The 21496-nt window shown below is 41.7% G+C and overlaps 1 protein-coding gene across 1 annotated transcript in view; it reads right to left on the reverse strand.

Moving 5' to 3' along the window:
• The window catches only part of LOC124613219 (trypsin-like), an 81762-nt gene extending 62388 nt beyond the window's left edge, over nt 1–19374 (reverse strand). The window contains exons 1-2 of the mRNA XM_047141892.1: nt 19329–19374; nt 8145–8218 (exon numbers count right to left, since the gene is read on the reverse strand). The gene's annotated coding sequence lies outside the window, so the exon portion shown is untranslated. The remainder of the gene's footprint in view (nt 1–8144; nt 8219–19328) is intronic.
• Between the last annotated feature and the right edge of the window lie 2122 nt (nt 19375–21496).

The following is a 21496-nucleotide window of genomic DNA, read 5'->3' on the forward strand; positions in this document are numbered from 1 at the left end:
CTCCCAGCATCATCGGATATGGTTGACTTTCGCTGGTGTTCAAATATTTTCGTGACACTATCGTTTCTGCATGGATGATTTTACAAATATTTCTTGTCTCTAATAATAATGTCATCGGCAGACCTTTCATATCCTAACCAGAGTTCCTTTTCCAAAGTTCTCTTTTGTCTCCTTTAAACTTATTTTCCAAGCACAGTCTAAATAACACTAAGGATAGGTTTCAATCCCATCTCACATTCCTCTCGACTCTGCCTCCCTTTCACGTCCATCGACTCGTACAAATGCAATCTAGTTTCTATACAAATTGAAGATAACTTGAGATGTCCAGAAACTGTATTCGAGTTAGTACTGCCAAACGTTTTCTCTAAATCAACAAATGCTATGAAAATTGGTTTACCTGACTCTAATTTATCGTCCAAGTTTGGTAGTAGTGTGTGTGTCTATTGCCTCGTGAATTCCCACATTTCTCCAGATTCTACATTACTCTTCCCCTTGACCGACTTCTAGCAATCATCCCGTTCTTCTGAAGTCAAGTCACATTAGTGTTTAGCAGCCATTTTTAACTACTCTACTTCAGTATTGGAAACGAATAAAGATCAGCCACCATATCGTGCGTCTCCACAGGCACACTCGCTAGTCACCTTAACAGTAGTTGAAAGCGTATCACAGAACACTTCTTGTTGAATTACACTGCGATCATTCCACTATATATAAACTGGAAAGATAGTGCAGAGATAGACAATTCAACACAATCGACAGTTTATACGTTCACACAATACATCATGAACCAGTAACATTCAGGTAATTTTCGTATTTTAATTTTCCAGTAAAACTAAATCTCTGGTACCAATTTAAGTGTTCAAAAAACTACTGAAACGCGATGCCAACAACAACGCTGCGCTGTTCCACTAAAAAATATGTAAGATATTGAAAAATGTGAACTTCTGATAATGGAAACTAAAAATGTCGCTTTAAGAGGCAGGCAGCTCTTTGCCCTTTCCCATCACCCTTTCCACATAACCGTCCCCCCCTCCCCCCCTCTCCCCCCTCAATTCTCCCTGATTCTCTAAGTTAGTTGTGTGACTTCAAAATCCGAAAAAATCGAAGGGTGCTAGCGTATTGGTTGGGAATGTGGGGAGACTGTGCAGTGTTGCCAGTTTTATCTGGACATAGTCCAACTGACCTCCGAAGGTAGTCAGATTATGTCCAAGATGAAAGGCAAGATGTAACGGATTACATGATTTATAAGCTCACTTATGCTGGTAATTATAATGATTCTATACATTATCCAATAGATGGAAATTCTTCAAGCTGTTTAGCGAGCAATTTTCAGGACAATTATCAAGGATTCGTTACATGATACACATTTACATTGTGGTTCATACCAATTTCACTATGAGGACGTGGTTGGAAAGTAAGCGGACATTTACAAGGTCTTTATTACGTGAGTTTCGTGTGGCACCTGGAAGAGGAAGGTGTCCCATCCCAGTGGAGGTTATTGACCAGGTTGCTGTTGCTGTACCTGACCATGAAGCACATGTCTCTTGTTCTTCTTTGAAGAGAACACACCCAGAGGGCCCTTCAAGTGTATCCAACATCTGCACATTATTGAGAGCCCATTGTGCAGCACGTGATTCCTACTTTGGAAGAGCAAAGATGGGGCTACATCGATGCTGGTTTCCCAGTGATAGATCTGCTTAATGTAACCTTCCATGAAAGTGTTATACTCAAAATTTTTCCGTATGCATCAGCTGCAAGATCATGTGATCAGAATCTATGTTCCTTTTTCTCTGAGGATATAAAAAAAAAACGCTTTTATCGGCGACACGTTCGGTGTCTACCTGATTTGAAGGTCAGTGTCAGAAACACGTTGCTCAGATTCCACTGGAACTGCTGCAAGCATCTGTTGATCATGTATTAATACGGATGTGACATACTGTCGACGTCTCTGGTGCTAATATTGAACAAACTGTACTAGTGGCGGTTAATAATAAAATCAATGTTATGCCTTTCTCACTTGTTTGTCCTTTGCTGCCAATTGTCCCATTCCTAATCCATTACTTATCCAAACATTTATATACATTTGTCTTGCATTCACAGCGCAAGATTTGCAGCTGGTGACCAAAAATGTAGATAATTTTTTTCCAGTGTAATCTGATTCCACATTAAAGCATTAGAATATCTACCAAGTTCAGCATTCGATAATTACAGCCAACACTGGATCTCTGTGAGTAGCTGCACTTTCATTAAAATCACTCGGTATACGTTGTGGGAATGTTACACTGAGAGCTGACTTTACAGAAATTTGTCATCTGTCAACAGCGTACCATGTCACTATAACAGATCTGTCCGTTCTGACTATGTGGAGTTCTCAGGTTATAATGTGTCACTTTGTGGTTAAATGTTCTCATATTAATGAATTTCCAAGAAGCATGGAAACTGTTGTCATGATTTATTAAGGGATTCATAATTTTCCTTGAAGTCTGATATGTATGTAGTCAACAAAATAAGCCACTTCCACCCCCAAGGGCTAAATGTTACCAAGACGGCCAGTTGCACCACTTTACTGATTCTCCTAAAAGCTTGAGTGCTGCCGTTACAAATTATTTGTGGTTCCAAAATGGTTCACTTTCATGATTTTCCAAGAAATTTGCTATACACTTTGTCAATATAATTTACTAATCCCTATGAGGGCAGTCTAATCCCTCCTTCCCACACACATCTTGCACAGGTCCTCAAATATACTTTCCATGTGTTATATACATCTTGGATTTGTAGAGTGTATAAGAAGCTCTATGTTTACTGATTGTTATAAAAAATCTTGCCTCATCGTTAGCTAATAAACATTATACACGTTTTACTTTCTCGTGATCTCTTTCAATTCCGTTAGTAAGAAAAATTGTCACTTGGCTGCCTAAAACCAAACTACGTCTACAGATATCAACGATTGTGTCATAAAATTCGCTGATTTCAACCCGAAATTCACTGTTTTTTTATATAAAACTGACTGATGTTTTACACAAATTTGTTGATTTAACAAAATTTGCCGATTCTGTAACAAAGAACTCTGATTTTACCATAAAATTGATTGATTTAGACTCGAATTCGCTGATTTGAACACAAATACGCTCATTTGAACCCATAGGTGCTGTTTTTAAAAACAGTTTCATAACTGAATTTAAGGCTTACTCGTTTGCTAAAGTGTCAAATATAACTGTAAACTATATGTATATCCATAACATGGGTTCGTTATGAGTATTACACAGTCTATGTTAGGAAACACCTCACTTGGGCTGTATTCTGTGGTGAGTTGACTTTCATTGTATGACGGACACTCAAATGTTTCCACATTATGTAACTGCACTGAATACTGCTATGTTGTTGTAAAGGCGCTAGTTCAGTTACGACTGCAAATTCTTCATCAAGTACTTTTCCAACATCGACAGATTTTGATCTGCAATTGGTCAAATAAAATGTGAACAGCAGCACTGCACTGACGGCTAGATAAACTGGTAGGTTTATACACATGCAGCCAAGTTTAAACGAGTTATTGTAGGGTGGCTAACTTGTTCGCTCAATCCTGTCAAGTAGGAGTATGGAAGGTGGGTGCACTTGTACAAATCAGCCAGTACTGTGTGGGCAGGTTGGATAGAGCAGTGGAGAGAGTTTCCTGTATGTAGGTCCTGTTGCTGGAAATAAATAGTCATGGACAGCAAACAGAAATTAAAGTAGCTCATGAACAGCTTTTATAAGCAAGGAAACTGTGAGAGACTGCAATGCTCTTTGAATAATTGTAATAAATCAGATGTGGCTTACTTCGATTACAATGAGGAAAAGGTATTATACTGTTTTTTTTTTAAATGTCTTACATGGTCTGAACATGGATCTGTGACTCAGACCTCCAGACAGCATGTATTTTGTAATCGGAGCATTTTTACAGTCTGTCAGTAATTCCTGTATGGAAGCACAGTCACCAAAACCGTGCATGTATACTAGTATTGTACATTATCCATGGCTTTACTGTGCAACGATGTACTGTACCTACAAGACTATAATATAAGTGACACATGAGTGTGTGGAAAAATGGAGAGGATCTATAATTGGTGATGGAACCTGGACGCAGGTAAAAGTACACTACTGGCCATTAAAATTGGTACACCACGAAGAGGACGTGCTACAGACGCGAAATTTAACCGACAATAAGAAGATGCTTCGATACGCAAATGATTAGCTTTTTAGAGCATTCACAGAAGGTTGGCGCATGTGGCGACCCTTACAACGTGCTGACATGAGGAAATTTTCCAACATATACACACAGCAGTTGGCCGGCGTTGCCTCTTGAAACGTTGTTGTGATGTCTCGTGTAAGGAGGAGAAATGCTTACCATCACGTTTCCGATTTTGATAAAGGTCGGTTTGTAGCCTGTCGCGATTGCGGTTTATCGTATCGCGACATTGCTGCTCTTGTTGGTCGAGATCCAATGACTGTTAGCAGAATATGGAACCGTTGGGTTCAGGATGGTAATACGGAACGCCGTGCTGGAACCCAACGGCCTCGTATCACTAGCAGTCGAGATGACAGGCAACTTAATCACATGGCTGTAACGGATCGTGCAACCACGTCTCGATCACTGAGTCAACAGATGGGGATGTTTGCAAGACAACAACCATCTGCACGAGCAGTTCGACGACGTTTGCAGCAGCATCGACTATGAGCTCGGAGACCATGGCTGCGGTTTCCCTTGACGCTGCATCACAGACAGGAGCGCCTGCGATGGTGTACTCAACTACGAACCTGGGTGCACGAATGGCATAACGTCATTTTTTCGGATGAATCCAGGTTCTTTTTACAGCATCATGATGGTCGCATCCGTGTTTGGCGACATCGCAGTGGACGTACATTGGGAGCGTGTATTCGTCATCGCCATACTGGAGCATCACCCGGCGCGATATTATGGGGTGCCATTGGTTAAACGTCTCGGTCACCTCCTGTTCGCATTGACGGCACTTTGAACAGTGGACTTTACATTTCAGATGTATTACGACCCGTGGCTCTACCCTTCATTCGATCCCTGCGAAACTCCACATTTCAGCAGGATAATATACGACCGCATGTTGCAGGTCCTGTACGGGCCTTTCTGGATACAGAAAATGTTCGACTGCTGCCCTAGCCGGCACATTCTCCAGATCTCTCATCAATTGAAAACGTCTGGTCAATGGTGGCCGAGCAACTGACTCGTCGCAATATGCCAGTCACTACTCTTGATGAACTGTGGTATCGTGTTGAAGCTGCATGGGCTGCTGTACCTGTACACGCCATCCAAGCCCTGTTTGACTCAATGCCCAGGCGTATCAAGGCCGTTATTACGGCCAGAGGTGGTTGTTCTCGGTACTGATTTCTCAGGATCTATGCACCCAAACTGCGTGAAAATGTAATCACATGTCAGTTCTAGTATATTTGTCCAATGAATACCCGTTTATCATCAGCATTTCTTCTTGGTGTAGCAATTTTAATAGGCTTGTGCACCTGAAGTAAAAAAAGAGCGTATTACACTAAATATTTCTATGTGTGCCCTGTGATTGTGCTGTTGACATTTTGTGGAAATAAATGAAATATCTGCTCTGTCTGTGCACTCATCTGAAGGTAAGCTCGTGCCCATCCTGAGTACACACAAAAGTTGCGGTGTTGGCTGGCACCAGTTTAAGCTGTCGCATCTGTGCCAACATCCATCTGATGTCAGTCCATAGCTGCTGCCGTCATTCCCCACTTGGGCGTCCACAGAGCTGTAGGGCGCCGGCTGGTATAGGGCCTTTATGGGGCCGGCATATGGCCTGTGGTCTGGCGCAGCACCTCAGAGAGCATGTAGCAGGCTTCGACCTCGTAGAGAACAACCACCGTCTGCTCGAGAGTCCGGTGTCTGCTTGTGGGGACGGTGGCAGTCGTGTTGGAGTTAGCGTGGTACATGCTTAAAAATGTAGTTATACCCATCCTGTCGTACTAGAACACATTGTTCAGCATGACTATGTAAGAAAATGGGTATGTATGATACGATGAGGGGATAACAAACCAGAAACATCTTGCTCATAAACGGGTTGTGCATATTAACACACAGTGTATGGTAGAGGTAACAACATTTAGAGCGGTGTTATTGGAAAATCATTATACCTCAAGTTGGCGCGTCGCTTTTTATAACACAAGTGGTTGTGTGGCGTACTTGTACACATGCAAAGAACAGCTGTCTTTATGTTACCAAAGTAAACATGTAAGAGCAAAATCACAGTTTACTTACTTAAACAATGATAAAATAAAATACATCCTATGAGCTTCACCACTTTTTTAATTATACAATAACAAAATAAACTTTTATTATATCATCATGTTGTCACATGTAAGCGTTTACCCATAGTAATGACTCATTAGAATTATTAGACACTACATTTCCATCAGATCCCAGCCAACCGCTTATCTGATTGCTAATTATAACATACGCAATGGCCTCATTGTGGAGTTGTGCTACTAGCTTGGAATCTAATCATTTTCTTGCACAGATCGTCAATTTTTCCTCACCTATCTCGCATTTTGTTTCACATTATCGCTCCTCAGCTGGACATATGACATTACGACTTATCGCTTTCTTAGCTCAAACAATAATGGAGGAATAGATACAGATTCACAATTGTAAAACAACAATGGAGTGGTTTACAACTATTGCTTTTAGGGTTGGCACACTTTATACATAGGCATGTCCTACATTATTACGGAACCACTAATAAATTATAGTGACATCACACGAACATTTTGGAAAAACATTAAACCGAAAGCGTGTTACTATCAGAGTGATGTAATACAACTTGAGAACTCTGTGCAGTCGTAATAGGGTGATCATTTATAGTGAGATGGTACACTGTTATTTAAATTAATGTGTTGGTATGACATTCCAATGATATATATTTACGTGAGATGTCAGACACTGGGAAAACTACATCGCATCTGTTGTAGTGGTGGCAGTTGCAGTGCAAGGGACGTGAAACTTGGATAATTTTTTTGTTTTCGTTCTGTAGAGGCTGTGGCGTGTGGATGAGGATACAGCGTCTCCACTGTTGTTCATTCTGTTCCTATAAATCGACAGGCGAGGTGTACAGCTCTCCAGATGTCGTACATGTGTATGGCCTTGTGATTCCTCGCCGCCATCCCCGAAATATAGATACAACCAACTTTTTTGAGTATGAAACGCTTTTGTAAATATACCCTTCATTCACTGCAGTGTAACTGCTAAAGTGAACCACAGTGTAAATGTTTTACACATGTGTATCAAGAAATAAGGGTTTGAAATTGTTCATTTCCTGCCCAACCACATCCCTACACTGTAATTCCTAAACTGAACCACAGTGCAAATGTGTATCATATAACAAAAACTTCATAATTGTCACGACAAATGGTTATTACCCAGTGAAAACGTCGCCCCTATTGTAGTAATACACAGAATCAGGATAACTGCTCATGTAATTGTGCTTTTAAATAACCGTATCCAGGAAATCTTGCCACTGAGCTTGGGCACTACCTAATCTGTTACGAATGTCACGTGGACTAGGTCTGATAAATGTGACAAACTTGCAGGCTGTTCACCTATCAACAACTAGTAGAATTTTCCTGCCATTTTGAAGTCACACAACTACCCTAGAGAAGTGGGTAGTGAGGAGAGGGACAGGAAGATGGCAATGAGTAGGGAGGGTGGGTGGGGATAGTGAGGGGTGACATTCATCTTGACATTGGTGGATATCTGACAACAATGCAGGTTATCTTTGTACTGGTACTGATCTGCTACTATGTGCTGCACCTGGGAAGGTATACAAGAAATAGAAATGCTCATTACAAGGATATTTTAGTAAAGACAACACGTGGCTAAATAATTATCTTTTACTGTCCTATAAAAGGCATCCAGAAAGTACAAAAAGTTTCACAAGTAAATTTGTGCGTTAGTGACATAATTTCGTAATTGTTACTGATATATGGTAGCTTATACATCTAATGATAGTAGTAATATGCTGAGTTTTAAAATACACGTGTATCAACATTTTTCAGCACTGAAGGTAAAATGAAATGAGGCTAGAACATGTATTATGGAATATTTTGTAATACTTTACCACAAAAGGGAACTCGCCCTCTGCAGCTTCTGAACCTCCATAAATTCTTGAGCTACGCAGCCTGCCAGGTGCACCTGAAACAATAAAAGCATTCACTGATATTCTTGTCATGCAGGTTCCTCTTGAGTTTTCATACGATTTCCAGCTGTCCTGAATTTTGCGGAACAGTCCTTGTATAATTTATTTTCTATCTGTGATCCTAAATACACTCTTAATGCCACAGAATGCCTTGTCTTATCCTCCTTGCACTATTCCTTTTGTATTTGTTTTTAAGCTATTTGCCTGAGCTTGTATAGAGGTCAATATATAATACCCATTTCTTGGTAACCAGTGAACGTCGCATCCACAATGGATTTTGTTATTTAATTTCCCAAATTGGTTGTTTACCTGTATTAAGTCATATGTCATAGTTTAGTACTTATTTGGTTCCAGTACTTTCAGCTATGTAATGTATTTGCCATATTTTTCAAGTTCAAATTCAAGTGAAAATTAATAGTGTATGCAATACTGCCCTTTCATATAGACCAAGATGTGGCTATTACGCATAGTGTGCGTGGTTTCTACTTCACCACTCGATAGTTCGCTACTCTACTCTCGGAGTTTGCATGAGTTTCTTCTTATTTTGGTATAAAATTAATTGAAAAATGGATAATCAGTGATTGCTGGGCTCATATGTACTGAGTTACTCCGATGACTTTATCACCTTCCATTCTCACAACATTTGGCATAACACAAGTGCTTATAGTTCATTGAGCAGCAGGCTGGCTTTCTTCAAAAGTTTTATGTGCTGTGCTAGGGTAGAGAGAAAGGAATTTACGACAGTATTACTGGAACAGGGAAAACACAAAAAGAAAAAACCCTAAAAGTGATACGGCTGAGTCTTCGGCACCAGTCCGCTGGCTGAAGGGGAAAAAGAATACTCTGAACTAAACTGAACTCCATGTAAACCGGCCTCGGAAGTCCCATGTTCAGGCGATAGGCGTCACTCGCTGTGGATACGGAGGGAACACACACCAATTCCTCGGCCAATGTTAGCTTTCGTGACCGGAGCTGCTACTTCTGAATCAAGTAGCTTCTCAATTGGCCTCACAAGGGCTGAGTGCCTCCACTTTCCAACAGCGCTCGACAGAGTTGGAAGATGAAGTGCTAGTCAAGCCCAACAACACTTAAACATCAGAAGACTCTGATCGATAAAAATCATGATCCTAAGGAATGCCGGGGCTGAGGATTACACATCGGAAAAGATCTTCTCCAGAGATTCGTGAAAGCATACAGCACTTAACAAGACACCTTTGGTTTCTAACTTGCTTTCGTGCAGCGATGGCAAACGATACCTGCACTGGAGTTTGGAGGGTTGAGATTTGGCGGCATATTTGCTTCGGTTGGGAGCACGTTCGACTGGCTCGTCTGTGCTGATTATGCTGGTGGGAGTTATTATTATTGTCCATCCTTTTGACTGAGAGCTTCGTCTCTCGTCTGCCTCACGATTGCTAGTGAGGCTGAAAGGGATCACTGCTCTGAGGTCAGGTTCCTATTCCATATTTCGTAGACGGCAGCAGTCATTCTGTGTTCATATTCCGATCTCAGCAGCAATCGTTCGGTTTTTAGATTTGTTGTCATGGTCTTATTTTCTGATTCTGATTCCAGTTTCCGCGGTGATCAGTATCTTGTTTCACTTCGCAGCTGAAGTCTTCCATCGTGCACTGTGCGGTGAAATGGCCTTCAACATCATCAATGATCGCCGATGGAAGCACATTCCGGTAACAACCAACCTGCATCTACTAATTGTGAGCGAAGTGAGGAAGCGCCTTGCTGCGGCACCAGGTCTTTGGCGGCTATATTCATCAAGTCATCTATGGTAAGGACAGTGTGTAACGTCAAACTTAGTAACGAGGGTTGGAATGGCTAGAGTCCAGGTTATGCAATGTGGGAGTTAGTGAAACCTTAATATTGATTAACATGGACCACAGAGCCTATGCTTCCAGTTAAGATCTTTGGGTTTTTCTTCTCGTATTGCGTGAATCGAGTAGTCTCACATCTTAATAGTTGAAGTCCTGGAACTCGTATCGTTGTCCCATGAGCAAGATGACTGCAATTATTTCCTCAACCCTGTTCGTTCCAAACATTCCTCCACATATTCTAGCTAAAATATGTGTTCAATGGTTTTCGTTACTAATTCAGTATGATTCCTTCTTTGCAAATTCCGTTTACCTTTTATTCCAAGCTATGTCGCTCGTGGATTTGTTTATTTTCTTGTGTTTTCGTCAATAAATCCTTGTTGCTGAACCCCTGACTTTCATTTAGAAGAGTAAAACTGTTCCTTGTGTGAAACCAGCACTATATGTTCGCTGTTCCGGCAACTTCTTTAATTATCGTGAGTTTCCCAAGTAGAGAGTTAGTAGTGTGTTCTCATGGTGGCATCCTATAGACAGTAGGTTCATGGGAACTCCCTGCACCACTAGATCCAACATATCAGACAAAAGTACGAACTTGCTTCGCGAGCCCAATGCATTTCGCAATATGTATGTTTCTTGTTTGCTCATTTACACATTTAGATCGTCAAGCATGATAATGGTCAATGTGAAGTTAAGATTTACATAGCACCTGGTTAGTAATTGATAGCCGTAATAATAACAGTCTAACAGATATAGTAGTGACTATGAAATAACAGAAATATATGACAGCATAACAGAAGGAATGAGGCGTGGAGAATAATTTCACTGCTCTGAGTAAGAATGAGAAGTAATATTGTAAGGTTGACAGATAAGGCTGAAGGTTCAAAACTTTGTGTAATCAAACAGACTCGTAGTAGCCGTTGAGCATAACGCGTCGGCGCTTAAAAATTGATGACAATTTACCGGTAGTAACAATTTACGGATGTGCGAAACAAGTTGCTAGGCAAGTAGCTAAATGTGCATACGATATTGTGAGTCATATCTTGTGTTTTTGGTTGAGAGATTGCACCAGTGACACACTTAAACGCTTTTCAACTTGTAGATGTCATGCTCTTATCGTGAAATGAAATCAGAGTCAACCGTGCAAAACTGCGTTGCAGGATCAACTAACCAATAACCTTAATGAAGTAAAATGTGTTTACAAAATCCTTAATTCTACCACCTAGATGGAATTCAAGCTGGTTCACTTATTTCACATTATTTTAAATAATGGTACTGTAGAAATTCCCGTCAACGTACTAGGAGAAACACAGTTCCAAAGTGTAGTATTTGTATTGGTAAGTAATCTGTATGTCCGATAATTTTACTAATTTACTAAGTTTTCAACGTCCGTTATGAGTTATGAATGAAATCTCGATCATTTCCTATCTTCTACGTGCTTGCCCCTTATTTTTTACTGTAATATTTTTCAAAATGCTGACTCCACTTAAAAATAAAATGTGTTTGGTATGTCGTGGCTCAAGAAGTTCAGTTAGCGGCTGTACGGCAAATCAAAATAAAACAGGAAATTGAACAGAAAATTGTTTTACATAGTTCTTTTTTGGCATTATTTGAAGTTAAATGAAGTATTCAGTTCTCTTGCGACGAAATTTCTTTCCGGATGTCTTTCTTAGCAGTTGAAAATACAATTCTCTTAAATTGACCCTTGCATGTTATAAGCTGTAAAAAAATTTTTCTTTCCAAAAATCTTTCGTTCATTCAGGTAATGCAGATTCGATTCAACTGGCTTGAAACAGAAGCAGGCATTCCAAGTGAAACAGTAAAACTATCTGCTGCATTTTCGGTCGTATGTATTTCTTACTGACAGACTACGTAGAAGTTAGAAACTATTCCTTACGCAATACTGTATAACAAGGTCTAATACTGGAGTGCTGACAAACGTAGACCATATGATACCACATAATAAGATGTCACTGATGTAAGTATGTAATCAATCGTCGTAAGGGTGCAAATAATATTATTATTAAATATAGTGCTGCTACGGCAGTGATTTCTGATAACAACATTCAGTCCGCATCGGATGGTTTTAACTGTAGTGCAAATACCACCTGATACTAAGAATAGCAATCGAAAATAGTAGTGAAAGCATAAACATAACAGTACCTTTAATCAGTTACAATCTAGTCGTTTCTACAGTTACCAGAATGTATAAGCTCGAAACTCGGCAGTTTTTCGGATAAATAAGTTAACTATAAAGTAGCTTTATACGATAAAATCGTAATCATTTGTAGGTAAATACTGGCAAAACACTGTGCTGATGGTAGGAATGACCATTAGCTGCTAAATGAGAGAAGTTTAAATTTATGATCTTGCCAAACGTAAGAATGCAGTAGGCATCGACCACAGTATTACTGTGACGCCACCAGAGATAGCCATGTCATGCAGATAGCAGTAAGTATCAATGTGTGGTTACGAATTGTAGAATTGTCAAATAGGATAAACTGAAGAAACAGCGAATGACAGGTTACGTTTCAGTGCAGGTGTACTAGAACATTTTACGAGGAGCGTCCAATAACTAATGCCACATTTCTTTCTTCTGAAACCAGGTCCGTTTTATTCTGGTTTTGCTACAAAACACTATTTTTCAACATAATCTCCGTTTAACGCGACATCCTTATGCCGTCTTATTAAGAGGGCCTGTATGCCCGCACTGGTCGACGTCGAAGACAACGTCCTACTGAACCAGTAAATTCCCCATCATCTACGTGAGTCAGAAAAAACATATTGAAGACGGAAACTGCGGTATCGAAGCTGTAGGGTGGAAGAGAAAGAAAAGCGCAATGAATTTTTTAGAGATGCTCTCGGGTGCACAGACTTGTGTGAGGCTTTGGGTTGTCGTGGGAAAGGAGGAGTTCGTTTATATTTTTGTGCCAACGAACACGCTGAATTCCTGTCTTTAATTTTCTGAGGGTGGCACAGTACAATTCAGAGTTGATAGTTGCACCATGCAGCAGAACCTCAAACAGAATAGACCCTTCAGAGTCCCAAAAGACCGTCGCTACGGCTATACCGGCTTTGAGCAATTTCATCGGAACTGAGGTGGTGTGGCACATCACCATTGATTGCCGTCTGGTTTCTGGCTCGACGTGATGAACCCATATTTCATCGCCTTTGACGATGTTCGACAAAATATTGTCACTAGCAGCCTCGTAACGCGCAAGAGATTCAGCAGAGATGATCCTTCGTTGCTCTTCATGGATTTCTGTTAGGCGGCAAGTAGCCAAACGAGTATACAGCTAGGAGTACCCCAACTGGTGGTCGAGTGTGGCAGCACCACCAACAAATACGTCCGGTGGTTCAGCGTGTGTTTGATTTTCATCCGTCGAGCATCTCGAAAGAGAGTGTCCACGCGTTCCGACGACAGACGCCTCGCCTAACAACTCAACGTGCTTTTGTTCACAGCCATGATTCGGTAGACATTCCGCAAGCACCTGTGAATATCAGTAATGCTCTGGTTTTCCGTGAAAATAAATTCAATGACATCTCCCTGGTTGGTATTCACATCCGTTACAACGCTGTTTTCAGGGCTACATATACTGTCGCAGCCAATCGGCACTTCATGAAACTTTCTGGGGCTAAATTGGGATTACTCTATGATCTCTCACTACAAATTCCACATTTTTGGAATCGAAATAGGCCCACAAAAATGTGTTTCACTTATTGAACGCACTTCTTGAATATGTTCTATGGAGACTGCTAACATAATACTTTTACCCCCAGTACTAGGTAATATATATATATATATATATATATATATATATATATATATATATATATATAGGTACATTGAGCTGCCACCTACTGCCAGGTACTCCATTTCAACGACCTCAGTGGTCATTTCACATCGTGAGAGAGTAGAATGGCGCGCTCCGTGGAACTCAAAGACTTCGAACGTGGTCAGGTGACTGGGTGTCACTTGTGTCATACGTCCGTTCAAAATGCTTCAAATGGCTCTGAGCACTATGGGACTTAACATCTGGGGTCATCAGTCCCCTAGAGCTTAGAACTACTTAAACCTAACAATCTAAGGACATCACACACATCCATGTCCAAGGCAGGATTCGAACCTGCTATCGTAGCGGTCGCGCAGTTCCTGACTGAAGCGCCTAGAACCGCTTTGCCACACCGGCCGGCCATACGTCCGTACGCGAGAATTCCACAACTCCTAAACATACCTTGGTCAACTGTTTCCGATATGACAGTGAAGTGGAAACGTGAAGGGAAACGTACTGTACAAAAGCGTATAGGCCGACCTCGGCTGCTGAGTTTAACCGCCGATAGTTGAAGAGGGTCGTAATGTGTAACAGGCAGACATCTATTCAGACCAACACACAGGAATTCGAAACTGGAATCAGGATCCACTGCAAGTACTGTGACAGTTAGGCTGTTGTTGTTGTTATGGTCTTTAGTCCTGAGACTGGTTTGATGCAGCTCTCCATGCTACTCTATCCCGTGCAAGCTTCTTCATCTCCCAGTACTTACTGCAACCTACATCCTTCTGAATCTGCTTTGTGTATTCATCTCTTGGTCTCCCTCTTCGATTTTTACCCTCCACGCTGCCCTCCAATGCAAAATTTGTGATCCCCTGATGCCTCAGAACATGTCCTACCAACCGGTCCCTTCTTCTTGTCAAGTTGTGCCAGAAACACCTCTTTTCCCCAATTCTATTCAATACCTCCTCATTAGTTATGTGATCTACCCATCTAATCTGGAGCATTCTTCTGTAGCACCACATTTCGAAAGCTTCTATTCTCTTCTTGTCCAAACTATTTATCGTCCATGTTTCACTTCCATACATGGCTACACTGCATACAAATACTTTCAGAAACGACTTCCTGACACTTAAATCTATACTCGATGTTAACAAATTTCTCTTCTTCAGAAACGCTTTCCTTGCCATTGCCAGTCTACCTTTTATGTCCTCTCAACTTCGACCATCATCAGTTATTTTGCTCCCCAAATAGCAAAATTCCTTTACTACTTTAAGTGTCTCATTTCTTAATCTAATTCCCTCAACATCACCCGACTTAATTCGACTACATTCCATTATCCTCGTTTTGCCTCTGTTGATGTTCATCTTATATCCTTCTTTCAAGACACTGTCCATTCCGTTCAACTGCTCTTCCAAGTCCTTTGTTGTCTCTGAGAGAGTTACAATGTCATCGGCGAACCTCATGTTTTCATTTCTTCTCCATGGAGTTTTATACCTACTCCAAATTTTTCTTTTGTTTCCTTTACTGCTTGCTAAATATACAGATTGAATAACATCGGGGAGAGGCTACAACCCTGTCTGACTCCCTTCTCAACCACTGCTTCCCTTTCATGACCCTCGACTCTTTTACCTGCCATCTGGTTTCTGTACAAATTGTAAATAGCCTTTCGCTCCCTGTATTTTACTCCTGCCACCTTCAGAATTTGAAAGAGAGTATTACAGTCAACATTGTCAAAAGCTTTCTCTAAGTCTACAAATGCTAGAAACATAGGTTTGCCTTTCCTTAATCTTTCTTCTAAGATAAGTCGTAAGGTATCAGTAAGGGCGGGAGATGAGAAAACTTGGATTTCACGGTCAAGCAGCTGCTCATAAGCCACACATCACGCTGGTAAATTCCAAACGACGCCTCGCTTGGTGTAACGATCGTAAACACTGGAGGTTTGAACAGTGGAGAAACGTTGTGTGGAGTGACGAATCACGGTACGCAATGACACAATGTGGCGATCCGATGGCAGGGTATGGGTATAGCGAATGCCCGGTGAACGTTATGTGCCAGCGTATGTAGTGTCAACAGTAAATTTCGAAGGCACTGGTGTTATGATGTGATAGAGTTTTCCATGGAGGGGTGTTTCACCCGTTGCTGTTTTGCGTGGCACTATCACAGCACAGGCCTACATAGATGTTTTAAGCAAGTTTTTGCTTCCCACTGTTGAAGAGCAATTTGGGGATTGCGATTGCATCTTTCAACACGATCGAGTACCTGTTTACAATGCACGGTCTGTGGTGGAGTGGTTGCACGACAATAACATCCCTGTAATGCTCTGGCCTTCACATAGTCCTGATCTGAATCCTATAGAACACCTTCGCGACGTTTTGGAACGTCGACTTCGTGACATGTCTCACCGTCGGACAACGGTACCTCTCCTCAGCGTAGGATTCCTTGAAGAATGGGCTGCCTTTCACCAAGAAACGTTCCACCACCTGATTGAAGGTATGCCTGCGAGAGTGGAAGCTGTCATCAAGGCTACGGGTGGACCAACACCATACTGAATACCAGCATTACCGATGGAGGGCCCCACGAACTTGTAAGTCATTTCCAGACAGGTGTCCGGGTACTTTTGATCGCATAGCGTAATTTATTAAAATTTTTCACGGATAAAGATGTCCTGTACCTCATTTGTAGCAAATGTCTTAACTACTCTTCTGGCTTATACTCGTACCTTGAAGATAATCTTAGACTAACAGCACCCAGAGAGAAATAAGAGGAAAAATTCTTCTCCCATTCCACCTATCAGACAAAAGGGATGAAACGATAACATGCGATACAATATGAATATCACTGCTCATGCGGAGTACGTTCGATAACCAGCTTAGAAAAGTTAAGCTTATTAAAGATTTATCTACAGAGATTTATAAGCAAAAGGAATGAAAGTCTAGCAGCTTCTAAATTGTATTCAACAAAATTACTGTAACCGAAAGGAAGCAAGACATATTCTGTATCGGACATATGTATAACGAATTGTGGAAATACGTAAACACGTTGATAGCTTATACTGCATGAATGGTAGAAATTTTCTGAGTGCTGAGACGAAACCTCAGAAAAGAACAAATTAGGCACTATGAAAGACACGCAGCTCTTTGTGTGCAGTGTGGCATCGACACGTAGAGGGCAAAAGCAGCAACAGTTGATATGATCTGTAACAATAAACTCGTTCAAAGACGGTGTGTGTGGCTATTAAACCAAAATCAAACGAAATGTCTCCACAAACATTGTGGAGTAGATGCCAAAGGTATGAGGATCGACCAGTGTGGTAAACTTGTACCAAGTAGTGGTTCAAGAAATGGCTCTGAGCACTATGGGACTTAACATCTGTGGTCATCAGTCCCCTAGAACTTAGAACTACTTGAACCTAACTAACCTAAGGACATCACACAACACCCAGTCATCACGAGGCAGAGAAAATCCCTGACCCCGCCGGGAATCGAACCCGGGAAACCGGGCGCGGGAAGCGAGAACGCTACCGCACGACCACGAGCTGCGGACCCCAAGTAGTGGGAAACTGTTTTAAGCCATGTGGTTGTTAGTAACGATGGTTGTTACTTTTTCAACTAAATTAAAAAATACCAATGATGAAAGGCGCTAAAGTGAAGATGGTGCGTTATACTCTGATGGAGCATATTTTCTCTAGAAGTGTGCAATGCAGAGTAGATAAAAATTGAACCGGAGGAACTACCTGTGCTCAAAATCGTTGGTTACAGTATAAATTAAAGTTTCTTCCGAAGAAAACATAACTCTTTATAGATTACTCTGGGATTCACGAGATACGTAGCTCTCTGAAACAAGTTTTCTTACGAGGATGCTCAGAACGCAATGTTTTTGTTGACTCCAGATCCAAAAGACTTATGTTAAGAATAATTGCGTTTCGTATATAAAAATGTAAGTATGACATGAATAAATCCTGACGTAACGAGAGTGGTACTATACGTCTCGAGGACAGAACTATAGTCAAACTAGAACAACTTTATATAAAGTTTCGTTTCAAATTTCGCGAAATTGGGAAAAATACTACAGTGTCTGGAAATTCCGTGAAAAAAACGCCTTAGATACAATGCATTCTGGAATGGACAAATAGATTACGTATTTTTTCATTGTCCGTGCCACTTTACACACGAACATTACACTAAGGTCCCAAAAATCATGGGATAGCGATACACATATATAAAGATTGTGGTAGTATCGCGTACATAAGGTATAAAAGGACGGTGCATTGGCGGAGCTGTCTTTTGTTCTGAAAGGATTCATGTGAAATGGTTTCCGACCTGTTTAAAAAAGCACGAAGGGAATTATCAGAGTTTGAGCGAGGAATGTTATTTGGAGCTAGATGGATGGGACATTTCTTTTAGGAAATCGTTGGGGAATTCAATACCCCGTGATCCTCGGTGCCAAGACTGTGCTAAGAATACCAACTTTCAATCATTATCTCTGATCACGGACGACGCAGTATCCGACAGATTTCACTTAAAGGCCGAGAGCAGCGGCGTTTGCGTATAGTTGTCAATAGTGACAGACAAGCGACGCTGCGTGAAATAACCCAAGAAATTAATGTCTGACGTACGGCGAACGTTTCCATTGTGACAGTGTGGCGAAATTTGACGATAATGGGCTATGGCAGCAGACGACCGAAGCGAGTGTCATTGCTAACAGTACGACATCGCCTGTAGCGCCTCTCCTGGGTTCGTGACCATATAGGTTGGACACTAAAATACTGCAATACCGTGGTGGCCTCGTCGGATGTGTCCCAATTTAATTTGGTAAGAGCTGATGGTGGTATTCGATTATGGTGCAGCCCCCACGAAGCCTTGCACCTAGGTTGTCGACAAGGCACTACACAAGCTGGCGTGGTTCCTGAATGGTGGGGGGTCTGTTTGCATGGAATGGACTGGGTCCTCTGGATATTCGGCTGCTTGGACACTATTTGCCGCCATGCATGGATTTCAGGTTCCCACACAGTAATGGAATTATTATGGACGGCAATTCGCCTTGTCACTGGGCCACAATTGTTCGCGATTGATACGCAGAGAATTCTGAACAATTCGAGCGAATAGTTTGACCACCAAGACTCCACTCCATGATTCCATGACATCAATCCCATCGAACTTTTACGGGACGCAATCGGAAGGCCAGAAGGCACACAAAACCATGCACCGGAGGCACTTCAGCAATTATGGAGGCTATGGAGGCAGCATGGCGTAGTATTTGCGCAGCTGACTTCCAGTACCATATGTAGTCCATGCCACGTCTGGCTGCTGCAGTAAGCCGGGATAAGGTGGTCTGACACGATATTGGGAAGTATCCCATGACTTTTATCACCTCAGTGTAACTTATGCAAGTTGCGACTCAAAAATATTATTTAAAATTTTACTTTATTAAGAAGATGTTGAAACACAGCTATCCTGCGACATTTATGAAGTCCAACATCTTCGTTACACAGAATTCTTTGTTACTGAGACTCTTACCGTAGCACTGGCTGGCTGAAATCAGGAGCAAGCACACTATCAAAGAAATCATAATGGACAGCTGTAATACGACTTCATGTAGGTATCATTTATATACAGTTGGTCAATGATATGGCGGTACGTATTTTTTCTTCCTCGATAGTCTCTTTATCTAATCTGTTCTTCGTTGTTATTCATCGTTTCAAGCGTTAGAAAGTGCTTTATAAGGGGTCAGTTGATTAACGGTCTACACACACAGTGAGATGTTACGCAACACAGAAACGTATACCCCAAAGTTTTATGATCGTGCGCTAGATCGCACGTAGTTGTTTGCCCTCAGCGCACATATTTTGATGCTACAACCACCATCTAAAATTGACTCCGAAATGGTGTATTAATTAGCTGCAGATTGAGGAGGTATTGAATGCTACGAAAATAAATGTCTATCCTGTATATGGAAAATCTGTGCTTTGTCCAAATAAATATTTTTCTATTATCTTAAATGCACCACTATCTAGCTTACGTAGTTGGTTGCAGAAAGTTAGAGGCTCTATTAGGTTAGTCTTACATGTATACTGACACTTTATCGCAAGAATAGATAACAAGTATAAATTTGCTTCCACGTGAAATGCTGTATCATCAGTTATATACATCGTCCGTATCGATAACGTTTAATCTGACAGGGTGCAGCACCTATTACACAGTACTCTCTATTGATAAGCCAAAACGTTATGGCCACTGCCCACCGCGACGCTGAATGCCACCTGGTAGCGTTGCGAACAAGAGACGCGGTAACATAAGTTTAATAAACGGAGTAGACACGAACGGCGGCTGATCCTTGCGAAGGCATGGACTGCAAATGGGGAAATCCATTGAGATAAGTCACTCTGACGACAGGCAAATTATTATTACGCAGAGATTGTGAACGAGTATCTCGAAAACGGCAACGCTGGTCGAATGTTTGCGTGCTACTGTCTTTAGCATCTACGGAAAGAGGTAGAAGGGCAATGATATTCCCACTAGCTGCTAAATGGTTAGACGTCCACGTCTCATCACAAAACGTGGGGTTCGGAGGGTTCTTTGATCTGTAGAGTAGGACAGATTTTAGTCTGTCGCATTTCTGTCAAAAAAGCACTATGCTTGTGTACGTACAAGTGTTTCGCAGCACACCGTTCATCGTACATTGCTGAACATGGACTTCCACAGTAGATCACCCTGAGGTTTTCACATCATGACCCAACGACATCGTCAAGTACGATTTTAGTGGACAAACGACCATCGGGATTCAACTGTCGATCAGTGATAACCTGTCGGCTCTTCAGGTGTTCGCCAAACTAGGTCGTTGGTCTTTGACACAACCGCCTTCATAGAGGTGATCTACGGCGCGAATCGTGCAGTGCCCACGGACGCACGCTGGGGGGAGCAGTACTATGCAATGGGAGATATTTCCCTGTGATTGCATGGGGCCTGTGGTAGGCCGACAGCAGCGAGCCACCTGCATCCTTCACGGTTGATGTCTTCCCCGAAGCCGGCCGCGGTGACCGTGCGGTTCTAGGCAATTCAGTCCGGAACCGCGTGACTGCTACGGTCGCAGGTTCGAATCCTGCTTCGGGCATGGATGTGTGTGATGTCTTTAGGTTATTTAGGTTTAAGTAGTTCTAAGTTCTAGGGGAATGATGACCCAAGATGTTGAGTCCCATTGTGCTCAGAGCCATTTTTTTCTTCCCCGAAGGCGATCTCATCTTTCAGCAGTATAATTCTCAGTGTCTCGGAGGCAGAACCACGTCACAGTGGTTTGACGAGAATTATAGTGAACTCAAGTTGATGTCTCGGTGACTAAATTCGCTTAATGTAAATCCCATAGAACCCACCTGGGTCACTATCGGCACCATCACCGCGTACGAAAATCAGTGGTCCATTATTTACGCAAATTACATGACCAGTGCTTAGACATCTAATACCACATACTTGCGCAAACCTACTAACAAACTGTCGGATCTCTCATACGCAGAATCGGTAACGTATTTCGTTCCGAAGCAGGAAAAGTAAGCAAATAAACAAGTAGTCATAATGTTTTCGCTCGTCAGTGTAGGTGGTAAAGGAAATCTACTGTTAGGTGGCAATAGAAGCCGACCGGTGTGGCCGAGCGGTTCTAGGCGCTTCAGTCAGGTTCGAAACCTGCCTCTGGC

This window comes from Schistocerca americana, chromosome 4 (genome assembly GCF_021461395.2).
Source record: "Schistocerca americana isolate TAMUIC-IGC-003095 chromosome 4, iqSchAmer2.1, whole genome shotgun sequence".
Classification (NCBI taxonomy): Eukaryota; Metazoa; Arthropoda; class Insecta; order Orthoptera; family Acrididae; genus Schistocerca; species Schistocerca americana.